Here is a 15,203-nt window from a genome sequence, read left to right as displayed (position 1 = left end):
AGCAACATAAAGAATAGTCACCCCAGCTGTTGATCAATAAAAACTGAACAGGCATCCTGGCTATATCACCCTGGAACCAGCTCCCCGTTTCAGGAAGTAATTTCCTTTTAATAGCAACAGCAGAATACAGATTTTAGGTCAAGATTTTCATAAATGGGTTTCTAAATTTAGAAAGCCAAGTCCATAGTAATTGGCCTGATTTCTCTAAGGCACAGAGCTGTTCCCACTGAAGTTATTTAGATGAAGGGTTAAATAGACGTAGACATGCGGCAAGGCATTTTTTAGTCATGGGCACTTATTTTAGAATGCACCCCACCCCAGTGAGACAGAGCCTGTTTACTTTTTTTTTTAAACCCTTAACCTCTACAGCTGTTCTGTTTTCCCTGGCTTTTCTTGGCAGGCTGGGCTCTGAGGTGTAGGTGGGAAGAATGGACTTACAGGCTTTTTCTGAATTTTCAGCCAATGTAATTTACCTGTGTTTTGTACAGATGTTCAGGCTGCCAGAGGATCCAGTAGGTGCCATTGCCATCAGTTAAGTAAATAAATGCAACCTTCACCTCACACTATTCTTTATAGTTACATCACAGCAGGAAAAACACAGGAACCCCTGCATTCCTTCTAGACCCAAGAAAGAGCAGTCTCTCTCTCTTGCTCTCTTTCAATACTGCATGAAATTGTATTAAAAGGCACTTGACCTGCACCAAGCAATCACAGTCCTGCTAGCGAAGCGGGGCAGGCCAGGCTGTGGTAATGATGTCATCCTAGTACTGCAAAGGTACATATTTTAAAGGGTTCTTCTGCTGCAATGAGCCAATGTCACTTCCTTTAACACATTGCTTTGTAGGTTATTGAACAGACAAATTAAACCAGGCTGCCATGCTAACTCAGGCTATGATTTCATCAACTCTTATACAAGTAGGGTCAAGCCTTGATTAAGTAACTTGGCTGGGAGACTTCCAATGGACACCGCAGAAAGTGGTATTCCTGCTTTAATTTGTGGCACTCCTCTTGATTCCATGCTGAATCAATTATCCACTGAGCATGGTATTCACTTTGTACTAAACACTATTCATAGTGCTGGTACAGCATGTGGTGTTAAACAGTTGCTGTGTACTACCTCAGAGATGGCTGCATTTCAGTGCCAGCGGAAGCCAATTCTCTAGGTGTATCCAAACTCAGAAGCTGCAGTTTTACTCCTGAGATGCTCTGTGAGGCAATATGTACACATGCCACGGGAGCTGGCTCACTTTCTTCATAAAGTGTCTAGCAAAAGGATATTTTCCTGAGCTTCTTATGTTAAGAAAAAGAAGAGGAAGATCAAAACTCCATCAGTTTAATAGTGAGTTTGAAATTTTGCACATTACTGCAGAGAAGATATGAGGGGGGCATTATCCAATGTTAAGCAATTTAAACTTCTAGGCTTTGAAGTGTAAAGCTCATTTTTATATACTCATTACTCAAAAAGTATTTTTTTTTTTGCTAGGTACTAGCATGAGAACTTCATAGAATTTAAGAATTCCAGAACATAGAGAGGTAAGTTTTAGTGATGTAAAATTCTGTTTAAGGGTGCAGAGAGACAATATTTGAAATGCTGTGCTCAATTCTGGTAATCAAGAAGATATAGAGTAGGGGAATAGCAGTGAGGACAACCTACTTGTCATAAGGAGTTTAATTGTGGTGGTATCTGGGTGAAACCTCGTTATGGGTTGAGTTAAAACCCCATGGAGATTGATAGGGGGACTCACCCCTCAATTAACATCACTGTAAGGATAAGCACTACTTAAAACAAAAGGTGCATGTGAACACACACCAGGAACTTTTGATTGAGTATTGTTTTGAGTATGTGTGTGTCTGTGTGGGAAGAGAGATCACATACAAACTGAGAACAGACAAGAATAGAAAAAGAGGGAGAGGCAAAGCCAAAGCCAAGTAGGAGCCTGTAGGACCAGTGTGACCCTGGAAAAAGCTAGAGAGGGAGGAAGTTTGGGTCTCCTGTTCACTAAAGAGGCTTGGGGGCTGTAAGCTAAGAAACTGTTCCTTTTGTTCTTGGTTCCTCCTACATTCAGAATGCGGAGCGCTCTAAATTCCTTGTAAAATAAACAAGGTTTCCTCAAAGAAAATTCCAGTCTTCATCAATTTCTGTTTCCATCTGGAACATCCCATGGCTCCAAGTTTTGACTAGCCACTTGGGTCAAAAAGGGGCAACAATTACTTGGCAAACTCACAGAAAGTCTGGGGTGAAAAGTACTGTTCTCTTTGGGAAAAAAAGAACAGTACATCCCAGTGTCTATATTCTTACAGTTGCAGAGCTCAGACATGAGTACTGCCATGCAATAGCTGGGAGAAAGCTCTCTTCCACCTGGGTATTAACATGAGTGAGCATTCCATGTGTCTTTCATTCAATATAAAAAATAGGACACCCATGCTTTTTTCAATTAGAGTATGATTTATTCAGACCAAGTATGTTTTACCCTTGGTCGAGGCTCACTGTCACTGGGTTGTCCTCGCTGGCCCGGTTGCTGGGGTCCTCCCTCGGGCTCTGTCTGTGGGGGAGGCCACAGCGCCTTCCTACACAAGGGGAAACGGTTCGCTTTCGGCGAGCAAGTAGTCGATTGCTCTAACCCTTAGGCAGGGTGAGCAAGCAGTTTGGCGCTCTGGCCCTCAGGCAGGGCAAGCGAACAAGTCAGCAGTGGGGTCGCTCTCTGGAGCAGTAGGGAGCAGGAGGCTCTCCTTGGAGGGGGCTAAGAAAAGGAGAGAGGGACGCAAGCTCACCCGTCTCCACTGCGTCCCAGCCCAGGGCCCTAGCAGTGGCAAAAGTGGTTGCCACTGTGTCGGCTGGGCTCCCGCCGCAACACATCAACTAGGCCTCAGATTCAGCCACAAGCTATGGCTGCCCCTGGACTATTTCCTCCCCACTGGCCCCAGTACCTGTTGCCTCGGTATCATAGGGTACTCCGTCTGGGGTTGGCCCGTCAGTCCCTCCTCATCCACAAGCGGCAATGCGGGGAGCTCCTCTTCGAGGGGCGGCTCCTCTAGGTCGTTTGGCACGGGGAGGGGCTCGGCTTCCGGCAGCTTCTCCAGGTCTTGTCCCAACTCAGGGAGCTCGGTGGCTGGCAGCTCCTCCAGATCCCATCCGGCCTCAGGGGGGTATCCTCCACCCGGGTTGCTCCAGAGCCTCTGCCCAGTCCCGGGGTCCAGGTACCCGGGCCCAGTCTCTCTGGCCGGGTTGCCTGGTCCAGCTCTGGGAAGGCCCTACCCAGTCTCCGGGGCCGGGGTTGGTTGCAGGCTCTGCTCTGGCCAACGCCTCTGCCAGCGGGGCAGCACGTCTGTCTCCGGCAGCAGTCTTTCCCTGACTGAGCTCTGGGGCCGTGCTTTTATACCGCCCCTTCCTGTGGGGGCTCCGCCCTGCTGCTGCTGATTGGGCTGGCTGGGCAGTCTTATCGTGGCTCGGTTCCCTGGTTGCCAGGCAGACTTTGCTGCTGGGCCTGGTTTGGTCCACTCAGGCTGCTCGCGCCCTCTCTTGGGCTCTGTCTTCGGGGCAGGCCACAGTGCCTTCCTACACTCACCAACTAGCTTGGTGTATTCATAGCTGCGTGGCCTACACCAACTGTAATAAAAGTAAGGAGACTAAAATGGTGGAAGAGAGAGAATGATGAAGCTTTGTTTTTTCAGTCCATAAAGAACTGTAGATTAAAAGACTAAAAGTTAGGTGACCTTGGGCAGTTACAGAACATTCACAAAGGATGGATCAAAACATGCTGGCATTTAGATGTTTTAGTACCTTTAACATTTTGCTTGGAATATGCCAGAGATTGCTGGCCACCCAACAACATTATGAAAAATAATACGGAGATTCTATATGGTAGCAACACAATATAACTTTTTATTCTAGGAAATAACATCACAAAAAAAAATAATCTATGGATGTTGCTTGGTAGTCATTTGGTTTATTTGCTTTTGGATGATTTACATAATTAAAGACATAATCCTGCAAGGTGCTGAGTGCCTCCTGAAAGATGGGAAGTACCCTCAATTCGCACTGAAACTGTGGTTGAGGTCACTAAGAACCTTGCAGGATCGGGTTAGACATGAATTCTCTCCTTATCTCTACAGTAATATCAAGCTTTTAACTGAAAAATGCAACATCAAGATATTTCTCAGTGATCCACTTTGAAATTAAATAAAAATCAGTGTTAAAATCGTCTATTCTAATCCCCGGTATAACCAGGAATAATGATCCTTCATACAAAATGAATCAGCACTATAGTAATGAGTTCCAGGTACAAATTCCATAGGGTTACTTAAGTGCTGAAAAAATAAGGTCTTAGAAATAGCAAAATTATTAACTATCTGCAGTCAAATAAATGATTAATGCAGTCAATGTGTTTGTAGGAGTGTAATCCAAGACCAAGTTTAGAATTAACACAATTCAATACCATTACTGTAACAGCAGTTTGAGATAAAGAATCTTGTAAGAATCATAGAAGATTTGAGTTGGAAGGGACCTCAGAATGTCATCTAGTCCAACCCCCTGCTCAAAGCAGGACTAACCTCAGCTAAATTATCCCAGCCAGGGCTTTGTCAAGCCGCACCTTAAAAACCTCTAAAGATGGAAATTCCACCACCTCCCTAGGTAACCCATTCCAGTGCTTCACCACCATCCCGGTGAAAAACTTTTTCCTAATATCCAACCTAGACCTCCCCCATTGCTTCTTGTTCTGTCATCTATTACCATTGAGAACAGCCTAGCTCCATCCTCCCTGGAACCCCCTTTCAGGTAGTTAAAGGCTGCTATCAAATCCCCCCTCAATTCTTCTCTTTTGCAGGCTAAACAAGTGCTCAGGCTAAACAAGAGCTAAGAACTCTTTGAAAACACAGGATGTGTAGTAATTTTTCATCAGTACAGAAAAATGGACACTCTTCAAATGATGCCTGTTTTCTGAAAACGTCATTAGTTCTGCGCAGGCTTTACTTTTTGTCTCTTCATGCAGCTTCTTTTATAAATTTAGTCAGCCTCCAAAAAACCTAAAATAAAACAACAAAGAAGAGAAACATTATTGGAATAAAATATAATTTCTTTACAAAACAGAGACTAGTATTGATTTTATCCTACTGAATCTAATCCTTCAGGATGCCGAGGGAACTCAGCACTAGCAGGTTGAGGTCCTGTGTTAGCAAGACATTCAAAGTGATAAATATGAAGTCTGATTACTCATACTCATGTGCATAATAATCCCACCCGACAAAAAATAGAGCCTTTTCTCCATGCTTACGTGCTTTGTGGAATATGAATGGATTTAATCGTGTGCTTAAGTGCTTTGCTGTATTGGAGCCTGAGTCCTGAAATTCATTAAGGGCCAGGTAACCTGAGCAGCATGTCAGTGGGAGATGGATTGTATAAGGATGGCAGGACCTGGACCTCAATGAAATAAGAATATTCACTTGATGAGCAATTTTAATGTAATTGATTTATTATTTGAGAATAACAACTTGAAAGTCTACTTAAATATCAATATACAGGTTGCACAATTTAAGCGGCAAACATCAGTTAAACAATCTGATCAAATACAAACTGTGATGCTAAACTTTGTGATAACGCAGCATACTCTATTGTGCATTAGGATGCACTTGGACCTTGGAAAGATGGGGACAAGGGACCCTAGCTGATTCAATTTTAGATTTTGGCCATGCCTGGCTCGCAGTGTTTAAGTGCCTTGGTGCCAGCAGAGAATATAGTTTAGATGGTCCCTGCTCATAATATTTAACTCTTCTTAGTTACTAATTTATTTTTCTCTCACAATAATGACTAACCTTTGTCTTCATCAAATGTAATACTTTGTTCAGAACTCCTAATGTGAGAAGCTGTACACACGATACGGTTGCAGACACACTGGATTGCATAGTAGCTCTCTGCTCAGTATTTAAAGCCATTATGGAACATTTTCCATCAACTCTTTGATTAAACCACCTAATTTTTCTCCTGCTTCCTCCTACTTTGCAAATCAGAAAGCTGCTTAATCCTTGGGTTGGCTTTGATGTGAGTAAGTTGTTTAGAGAGATCTTTCTTTGTAAATATTGAACCGAAAGGCATCTTGAAAAGCATTCTAACCACAAACTGTGCTGCTAGATGTTACAATGTGATATTTGTCAGTGTTCAGGGACTAAATGGAGTAGAATATAGGAATCCGAGAGTTATTACTGATTTGTAAATTCACCAGATACATACTGTGCATTAGCCTACCCAGGTTAGATTTGGACACAAAGCATCAGAAGGAGGGTAATTATTTCAATCAAGTGAAAGCAAAACTCTGCAGCAGTTTCTGTCAACATGTATATAACTTCTGTTAATACCAAGGGGATTTACATGCACACCCCAAAAAACTACTCTAACTTGTAACTGTTGCACCAATGGACCTGTTTAACATTGAGATTTTAAACCTATGAGAAAAAAATCATCAAGCATAATGTTGTGCAATAGATAGTTGCAATTTTATCTTGGAAGAAAAAAATGAGAGAAAAAGAGGTCTGCAAGCCAGAATGCTGTCTGAATGTAAACACCTTCAGATGAACAAGAAAATCAGATTGATCTTTTCACTTTGGGGCTGTTAAGCAGAGTAAACTGCATTCACCTGTTTCATCTCCTCTTGAGAAGGAAGAAAGAAGGTCTTACACAGAAACTAGGATCTGAGCTATCACTGTTAATGCTTGCTCAGAGAACAGCAGCATCTAAGAAAAAAGATTTTATTCCATTAATCTGTTCAGACTCCAAAGAATCTTGAAGTAGAATTGATGTGCACTCTGAAAAGCGACTGTAAAAATAGCATCAGACAGTTCCATATTTATAGTTCTTGTCCAACCTTCCAGATCAAGTCAGTTCAGTTTATAAACAGGTTTTTTTTCTTAGCTGCTATCCCTGCAATCAATACTTGTGATCTGAAAGTCAAGCCATGCTCTTTCTATGGTTCACTGCCAGAAATGAAGATTATGCAGGAATTTTGCATCCGTGCAGCTCCATTGTCCTGGGGAGGCTGCACAGGTTCAGCTGGGGAGAGATTTTTGATCCTGCAATGGGAGTTTAGCTAAAGCTATGTGAGCCAGGATAGAATCTAGATCACTACCCTGTAGGTAATGTAGTTGTGTATGATTCTACTGGCTTTAACAGAATAAAAAAGTAGTAAAAAAGTATTTTTGGCAATAAAATAAGCAAATATGACTGAAAACACAGGGATCAGATCAGTTAGTAAGAAGGTGCCATGTTTACACAGTATTTTTCTAAACTATAAACACTTTTAAAATACTTTTTCTAGATTTTTTTTGGAAGTGGAGGTCATGAGAAGGAAATAGGGAGCTTGGAAAAATAGTGAGTTGTTTTATAGAGAAATGTCAGATCATTAGGTTAACTAGTGGTTTTTTTGGAGCTTAGTTTTGCTTTTAATTGCTAAAAATATAAAAGATGAAAAATAAAATGGAATTTTAGTTTCCATCCTGATGTGGTTTTCATTCTTTAATTCATTCCTTACAAAATCAAATGTATTTAACTATACAGCATACTATTTTTTTAAACTTATTTTTCTCATACCAGAGTCACTTATAGCATAATGATGGAAGGGGAAAAAAGTTCTGAGTTTGTAAAAATGCAACACCATAACTGGTAATCCTTATCCATTAGATTTTCAACTATTTAAATAGTGCAGCATACTTTATTTGAAAGTACACATTAAATTCCAGTCTGTATTAAATGTGAACATTGGATTTTGTTTTATTGTCCCACATAAACCACTCTTTCACTTGGGAATGTACTTTCTCACTCCCAATCTCTTGACAATTACTGAAAATAGTTTCACAATCTATTTTGATTCTTGCTTCATTCTGTAAGGCCTGGTCTATGATCACCCATTGTTTACAGGAAAATCACTTGATTTTAATCCATAGAAGCATGCCAGCTGTAGGGATGCGCCAGTCTGACAGATCTGGAAACAACACACACAAAGAGAGCCTTTTAGTATATAGGAACAAACTTTCAAAACCTGAGCCCCAAAATGCACATGTGCACAAGATATCACATATGAAAAACATGTGTTTGTGTGCACAAATATCTCTATATGTGAATATTTACTGAATTTGAAAATGCAAATGGTTGTTTTATGAATACAAATACTAGTCTGCATGTGCACTCACTTTTTTTTTTGTGAGAGACCTGTGTTTTTAATGTTTGGCCCTAAAGATCTAATGCCTCTTAGGGCTGGTCTACAGTACTGATTTTTGCTCCAAAACAGTGATAGTGTACATACTGTAATCCTCTTGCCGCCACCACTGACCCAACTCTCCTGATTTTGCGACAAAATAAAACTATCTTGACTAGAAACATAGAGTTTTTTGTAGATATCGCGCTTGGTTATGTCACGGTAAATGGAATTCAGGAAGTGTCCCACAATGCCCATCCTGACCGCTCTGGCCATTAGTTTGAACTCCGCTGCCTTGCAGCCATCTGTCCCTCCACCTTTAAAATCTTAGGAATTTTTGAAATTCCACTTCCTGCTTGATTGACATGGAGAGTTCACATCTCATCTTCCCAGCTGACCATGGTGGCTTCACACACCAAACATTCTCCCTCTTGGAGCACACCAAAGTTTTTGGATCTGATCAGCAGTTGGGGAGAGGAAGCTGTGCATTCCCAACTCCGCTCCAGTTGAAGGAACTTTGATACCTATGGTCAGATTTCTTGTGGCATGGAGGAGAAGAGCTATGACCAGGACACACTGCAGTGCAGTATGAAAATCAAGGAGCTGCGGTAGGGATACGAAAAGGCTAGGGAGTCAAACCATCGCTCTGGTGCAGAGCCAAAGACCTGCCTCTTCTATAAGGAGCTGGAAGACATCCTCGGCGACGACTACACCTCCACCACCAGGAGACCCATGGATACCTCCGCAGACACCGGACTCAACGCCAATGAAGTCATGAACAAGGAGGTCGAGTTGGAGGACAATGTGGAGCAGGGGATTGGATTGTTTGGTGATATGAGGAGTAAGGACCTCTTCTCGACCACGGAGGATTTGAGCCAGTCCCAGACCTCCAGCTCTGGTGTGCAGAATGCAGGAGAGGGGAGCTCTAGTAAGTGATATTTTGAGCTGATGCTGCTCATTTACGAGAGGTATAGCTGTCCTTTGCTTTGTTGCATTATACAGCTGGTTGATGGGATGGAAAAGCACAAGAGTAGCTGTGTTTGCATGTGCTTCCCATTCCCCTGTTCAACTAGGCAGTGCAGCAGTGAAGTGTGTTAATGCACATTCAGATTTCATGGGAATCCTCCAGAGAGATCACTAGGAAACTTTCCTGAAGGTACTCGCCAATCCTCTGCTGGAAATTCCTCAGCAGAGTAGCTTTGTTTCTTCCTCCATTATAGGAAACTTCTCTGATTGGCAATCACTTGTGTAGGGACCAAAGCGGCACACAGATGAGCAGCATACGATCCTGGATTGAAGCTGCTCGCATTGAGGAGATGCACCCTAGCATCCCTGCTTAATCTGAGGAGTGAGATATCAGCTTTTATGCCCCCACCTGTGGAAAATGGTGGCACAATTTGAAATTTTGTCCCTATCTACCTGCATCAATGCCCCAAACAGTCATCCTGAGCCTTTTCCCTAGCTTGAGTGCTCCCCTTCCCCTGGACACAACTTACCATGCCCTGATTGATCATCAAGCTGTGCACTTGCCAGGGAACAGCGAGAAAGCGGTGTATTTTACGGCAATGAATCAATGCTGTTATTGCACTCACAATCATGCTTCTGTTAGTTGTTTATTGTGCTGCTACAGATGTGCCCTTGAGGGGGAACCCCTACATGACTGCTGAACACCTGCTGCTGATAAGAAAACAACCATGGAGGAGCAAAGAAGAGATGTTCCAAGAATTCTTCCAGTCCTCTGAGGTGGGGAAAAAAAAAAAAAGAAAAAAGGGCATGGAGACAGACTGAAAATAAAAAAAATTGATAGGCAGGAGAGGAGGGAACACCAGAAGTGCATGATAAAAGCCTGGGTGGAGCAAAAGAGCTGCTAAAGTCACTCAGAACACTGCAGAGTGAATTCATGTGAGCTTGCCCCCCATCGCCTCTTGCAGCCAATCCAGAACTATTTTCCATGTCCTCCCCAAACTCCACCCACACATTCTTACCAAACTCCCAGCCCGTCTTGGTACCCCATTCACTCCATCCCTTCAGACAGCTTCCAGAATAATAACTGGACTTACACCCAGCTGTTGCCCCTCACTGCTTTCTCTCCTCCATTCCAGCTTTTTGTGTGTGTTGTGAATAATTGCTATTCAACAAAGACATACTCTGTGAAGAATAAGCAAGCTTTATTTGTCTCTTGCACATGGTGGTTGCAGCTTACATTGATACACAGTGCAAGCTGTCTAGCAGTCATAGCATGGCACAGTGCTGTTTACAAAGACTCCCCAGTGGTGCTCAATGTCAAAATGGTTCCTCAAGGCCTCCCTGATTCTAATGGCCCCCTGCTGTGTCCCTCTAATAGCCCTGACATCTGGTTGTTCATAGTCAGCCGCAAGGTGATCCACCTCTATGTTCCATCCAGGGGGAAACTTTTCACCTTAGCTTCACAAATATTATGGAGTACACAGCAGGTGGCTATAACCATGTGAATATTTTCCTCATTTAGATCTAACCTGCCATAAAGGCATCGCCAGCGAGCTTTTAATCTGCCAATGCACATTCAACAGTCATTTGGCACCTGCTCAATCTGTTATTGAAGTGTTCCTTGCTGCTGTTCAGGTTGCCGTATAAGGCTTCATGAGCTATGACAGTAGAGCATAGGCTGGGTCTCCCAAGATCACTATGGGCATTTTAACATCCCCCACTGGAATCTTTTCGTCTGCCAATAAAGTCCTGCTTGCAGTTTTCTATACATGCCAGTGTTTCTGAAGATGGGTTCTTCGTGCACCTTTACTGACCAGCCCACACTGATGTCAGTGAAATGCCCACGGTGATCTACAAGCGCCTGCAGTACCACAGAGACATACCCCTTTCTATTGATATACTCTTTCGGAAGGTGGTGCAGGGCCAAAATTGGGATACATGTGCCATCTATCGCCCTGCCACAGTTAGAATCCCATTGCTGTGAAGCCATCCACTATTTCATGTACATTTCCAAGAATCACAGTCCCTCGTAGCAGAATGCGATTAATGGCCCTGCACATTTGCGATAACACAGTGCCAACGGTGGACTTCCTGACTCCAAACTGATTAGTGACCGACCGGTAGCAGTCAGGAATTGCCAGCTTCCACCTAGCAATCATCATGCCTTCTCCACCAATAGGGCAGCTCTTGTTGTGGTGTCCTTGTGTCACAGGGCAGGGGCGAGCTCCACACAGAGTTCCATGAAGATGGCTTTGCGCATTCGGAAGTTCTGCGGACACTGCTTGTTATCTCAGACTTGCATGACAATGAGATCCCACCACTCAGTGCTTGTTTCACATGCCCAAAAGCAGCGGTGAACCATGTGCAGATGCTCTGTGAATGCAAACAGTAATCCGGCATTGCTTCTTTCCATGGCACACAGCAGGTCAGGTGCCTCGGATTCCTGTTCCAATTGGGAGCTCATAATATGCTTCAAGAGCTGCCATGCTGTGTTCAGAACACTGACAGTAACAGTGGAGAGCAGTGCAGAATCCATCCTTTCAGATAGAGATGACGGGTGCGCAGGAAACTGGGGCCATTGAAAAATGCTGTGAAAAACAGTTGGAAATCCATGGAATGACGGGCCAGAAGTCACTGCATCATAGGACACTGAGCCCGCACCCATGATACACTGAGATCCTCTCCACCTTCCCACAACTCCTAGAGGCACAAGATGGGGAGTTGCACAGTGGGATAGCTGGCCACCGTGCACGGTTCTCACTGTCGATGCTAGAGCACCAAATGTGTTCGCACTTCGGAGTCACAATAAGTGTTGTGTGAACAGGCACAAGCGTTGTCATTATAGCGCTTTTTGATCATCCCTGTAACTTGCATCAGCAACACTCTCTAGTGTAGACACGTCCTTAGTCAGTTAGTCCAGAGTTAATGTAGATTCCAGTGGAGCTTTCAAAGATGTAGATTCCTTCAGAGTGTCAATGTAATTACAGGTGACCAGCAAGCATTTTTTAAAAATTCTCTCAGCTTGGTAATGTGCATCTGTAATGTAGGCTGCGGAAGATGATGTGACGCGTTTGAGATAGTGACACGACGGGTCTGGTCAGGACTGGTTGAGTAGTAAATAGGTTATGTAACCTGTTTTGCAATTTATCTAATTGTGTTTTGTGCCAAGGAAAGTGAAAGTGTTAGTCAAGCCACCTACTGTAAATAAGCCAATCCCTGCTATTCCCTAGAGAAAATAGGTTATGCTGTATAAAAGCTTGAAATGCAAGCCACGCCGCGAGACCCTGCCCTGAACTCACCCTGGAGTGTCTGGCATTCCCCTGCAGCCGCTTCGCAGAGCCCTAGGGTCTCCCTCTGCTGTTTGGAGCGTAAGGCATATTAAAGATAAATGTACCTAATTGGAGTGGGCGTGTTTTTATTCCTTATCTGGTATCCAGAACCTGCAGGCAGCAGTGCCTGGCATAACAGCATTGAATGCCCCATAGACAAGCTAAGAGCAGTGTAGGAGCATAGACTCACATTAGATTTAAGTGAACTATGATTTTAAAGTGAGTTGGGATTAGCATGAGCAATAGGCCCAATACATGGGACCAAAAGGAGTGAAATCATGAGAAAGAAGAGAAGAGTTGTTGTGTTAAACTTGTAGTGACCCTTCAAAATACCAATATTATCTTATTTCAGGTTTGGCCTAAAGTAATAGAAATAAAACATGGTTAATTGGGTGCCAGGTGCAGTAAAAAAAGTAAACTTTTAAAGGTTTCATTGTTAATAACTGCCTGACCAACTTGGCGCTGGGGTCTAAGCACTCTTGGCTTTAACCAGTTTGTAAATATCTTGATCAAATGCTTAAAAATGTTTTGTTAGTGTTTGGATGTAGTAAATTGCTTAAATATTTAGGCTTTTCAGGCATGTTTAGAGCAATTGCAAAAATACCATTTTGCCTTTGGATTTAATAAAGGAATTTATGGTTCAAGTAGTGTCATGGTAATAGCCTGCATAATAAATAATAACAATTCTAACAAGAGGCAATTCAGAATATGAGTACTTTTTTGTTTCTTTTGAGGTCCAACAATGATCTGTCCTACTTGGATCAGTCAGTCCGTCTCTGGAGCATGAAGGTGGTAGCACATTGACCGCATAAGTCTGTTTGAGCTGGCCATAGAAATCAGTGAGAGGTTTGGTTAAAAACAAACCAAAACAAAACTTCATTATTTGGCTTGTCTGTATATGTTAAATGGTATAAAACATAAAAAAACCATTGAAAACAGCACTGAGGTTCTAACAAATAAAATGGTACTTACTGTAGCAGGATGCTTCATAGAATAGCTCTGTGATCCTGAAATTACTTACTTCTACGACAAGCCTTAGCTGGCAGAAAGTGGGATAGTTTAAGCTGTTTTAGGTATTTTTAAATAATTTTAGTATCACGTCATCAAATGATTTTAATTAGCTTTATTGCAAATTAAAAATATTTTGATTCCGGTAATGCAGCTTGGACCTTTTGGAATTTGCAAAATAATGAAAGTAATTTTTGCCTTTATTTCCATGACAAGACTGCTTTACTGTCTAATATATAGGGCCCGACCAAATTCACATCCACTCTGGTCAATTTCATGGCCATAGGATTTGAAAATTAGTCAATTTCACATTTTTCAGAGGTTTACATCTGAAATTTCAGTGTTGTAACCATAGGGAGCCTGACCCAAATGGGTGTTATTGGTGGTGGGGAGGGTCGCTTTGAAGGCAGCAGCTGCAGAGCTTCCTGCAGCTGGAGCAGGCTCCTGGAAGGGGAGGTGAGTCTGGTTTCTGTTGTGCTGCTGGGAGTGCTCCAGTGGGGGGCTCCTAGCTGCTAGTCCTGGCCAGTGGCAGATTAATGCATGGGCCCAAGGGGCCTGTATTCAGAGGCCCTGGAAAATTTGGGGGCCTCCTGGAAAAATGGGTGCCCCCAGCCCGGCCCTCCCTTTCCCCTCCAATAGCTAGATTTCATGGGAGAGGTCTGTCTTCACGATCCGTGACACATTTTTCATGACTATGAATTTGGTAAGGCCCTACTAATATACGCTGACAAACCATTAGCCCTAAACAGTACTTTCCATAACCACCTTCTGATTAGCTTAGCGAACAAGTCTATTATGTGCGTCACTCAATCATTGTATAATTTTTAACGTATAAATTTTTAACGTAAAGAAGTGCCAATTCTATACAAGATAAATAGATCATCTTATTTTAGTACCCTACATTTTCCCTGTATTTCCTTTACGATAAGAAATATCTTGAATACAGTAGACAGTGATGTTATCTAACTGCAATCCTTTAGTTATCTAAAGATGAGGTTCCCAAACAGTGGTTTTTGGGCCTCTGGTGGCATGTAGCTCAATTGCTGGTTGCATGTGGCTTAAACTTGGAAAGTGCTGAATGCTCTGGGTCAATTGAGCAAAGCACTTAAACACTTCAATAATTTCATTTAAGTCAGTGAGCTAAGTCAAGCCTGTAGTCCTGTTGGCTTTCTAGCTTGTTTCCAGCTGATAAGTTACATAAGAGACAACTAGAAATACATGAAATACTTTTGCAATATTACTTTTCATGCAAGTAATATATAGAGGTGCTGCAGGGTTTAATGTAATAGCAAATGGGAGAGAGGATAGGATGAGTGGTGTAGAGGGTGTGATGGGCAAGAGACAACCTTTCTGTTAAGATGTGGGTCACACTGCTTAAAAAGTTTGAGAACTCTTGACTTAAAGGGATTGCATGTGTCACAGTATATTGATATAAAGAAACTGGCTTTTGATTGTAAAAATCTCTTCAATGAATAATGCTTAGCTATTTCTGCAATCTGTCACTGAGTCATTTATATTACCGGTTTATTCATATGCTAGGCATCAGTAGCACAGATTATACAATTTGATGTCATCTTCCATTTGTAGTTTTCTTGAGCAGCACTCAGATGCAATGTAAGTTTTCAATCTCTGCATTATCCAGCTATACTAAATAGAGCAGAATTGAGCATTTAGATTAATATACAGAGCGCAGAGTCTAGATAGCACTAAATCTTGT

The 15,203-nt window shown here is 42.5% G+C and overlaps 1 protein-coding gene and 1 long non-coding RNA gene across 5 annotated transcripts in view; one reads left to right on the top strand and one right to left on the bottom strand.

The window, feature by feature from the left end:
* Nucleotides 1-3,322, bottom strand: part of LOC137155456 (kynurenine/alpha-aminoadipate aminotransferase, mitochondrial-like) — a 32,276-nt gene extending 28,954 nt beyond the window's left edge. For all 4 annotated transcript variants that reach the window (XM_067551731.1, XM_067551733.1, XM_067551734.1 and 1 more), the window contains exon 1: nt 2,929-3,322. The gene's annotated coding sequence lies outside the window, so the exon portion shown is untranslated. The remainder of the gene's footprint in view (nt 1-2,928) is intronic.
* LOC137155460 (uncharacterized) overlaps nt 1-15,203 on the top strand; it is an 82,005-nt gene that overhangs the window by 39,805 nt on the left and 26,997 nt on the right. The window contains exon 3 of the long non-coding RNA XR_010920475.1: nt 1,484-1,533. This is a non-coding gene — a long non-coding RNA (uncharacterized lncRNA). The remainder of the gene's footprint in view (nt 1-1,483; nt 1,534-15,203) is intronic.

This window comes from Emydura macquarii, unplaced genomic scaffold, assembly GCF_026122565.2.
Source record: "Emydura macquarii macquarii isolate MOO-44397 ecotype Brisbane River unplaced genomic scaffold, CSIRO-AGI_Emac_v2 contig_1363, whole genome shotgun sequence".
Classification (NCBI taxonomy): Eukaryota; Metazoa; Chordata; order Testudines; family Chelidae; genus Emydura; species Emydura macquarii.
Note: the sequence above shows the minus strand (reverse complement) of the source record. Positions and strands in the feature narration are given on the sequence as shown.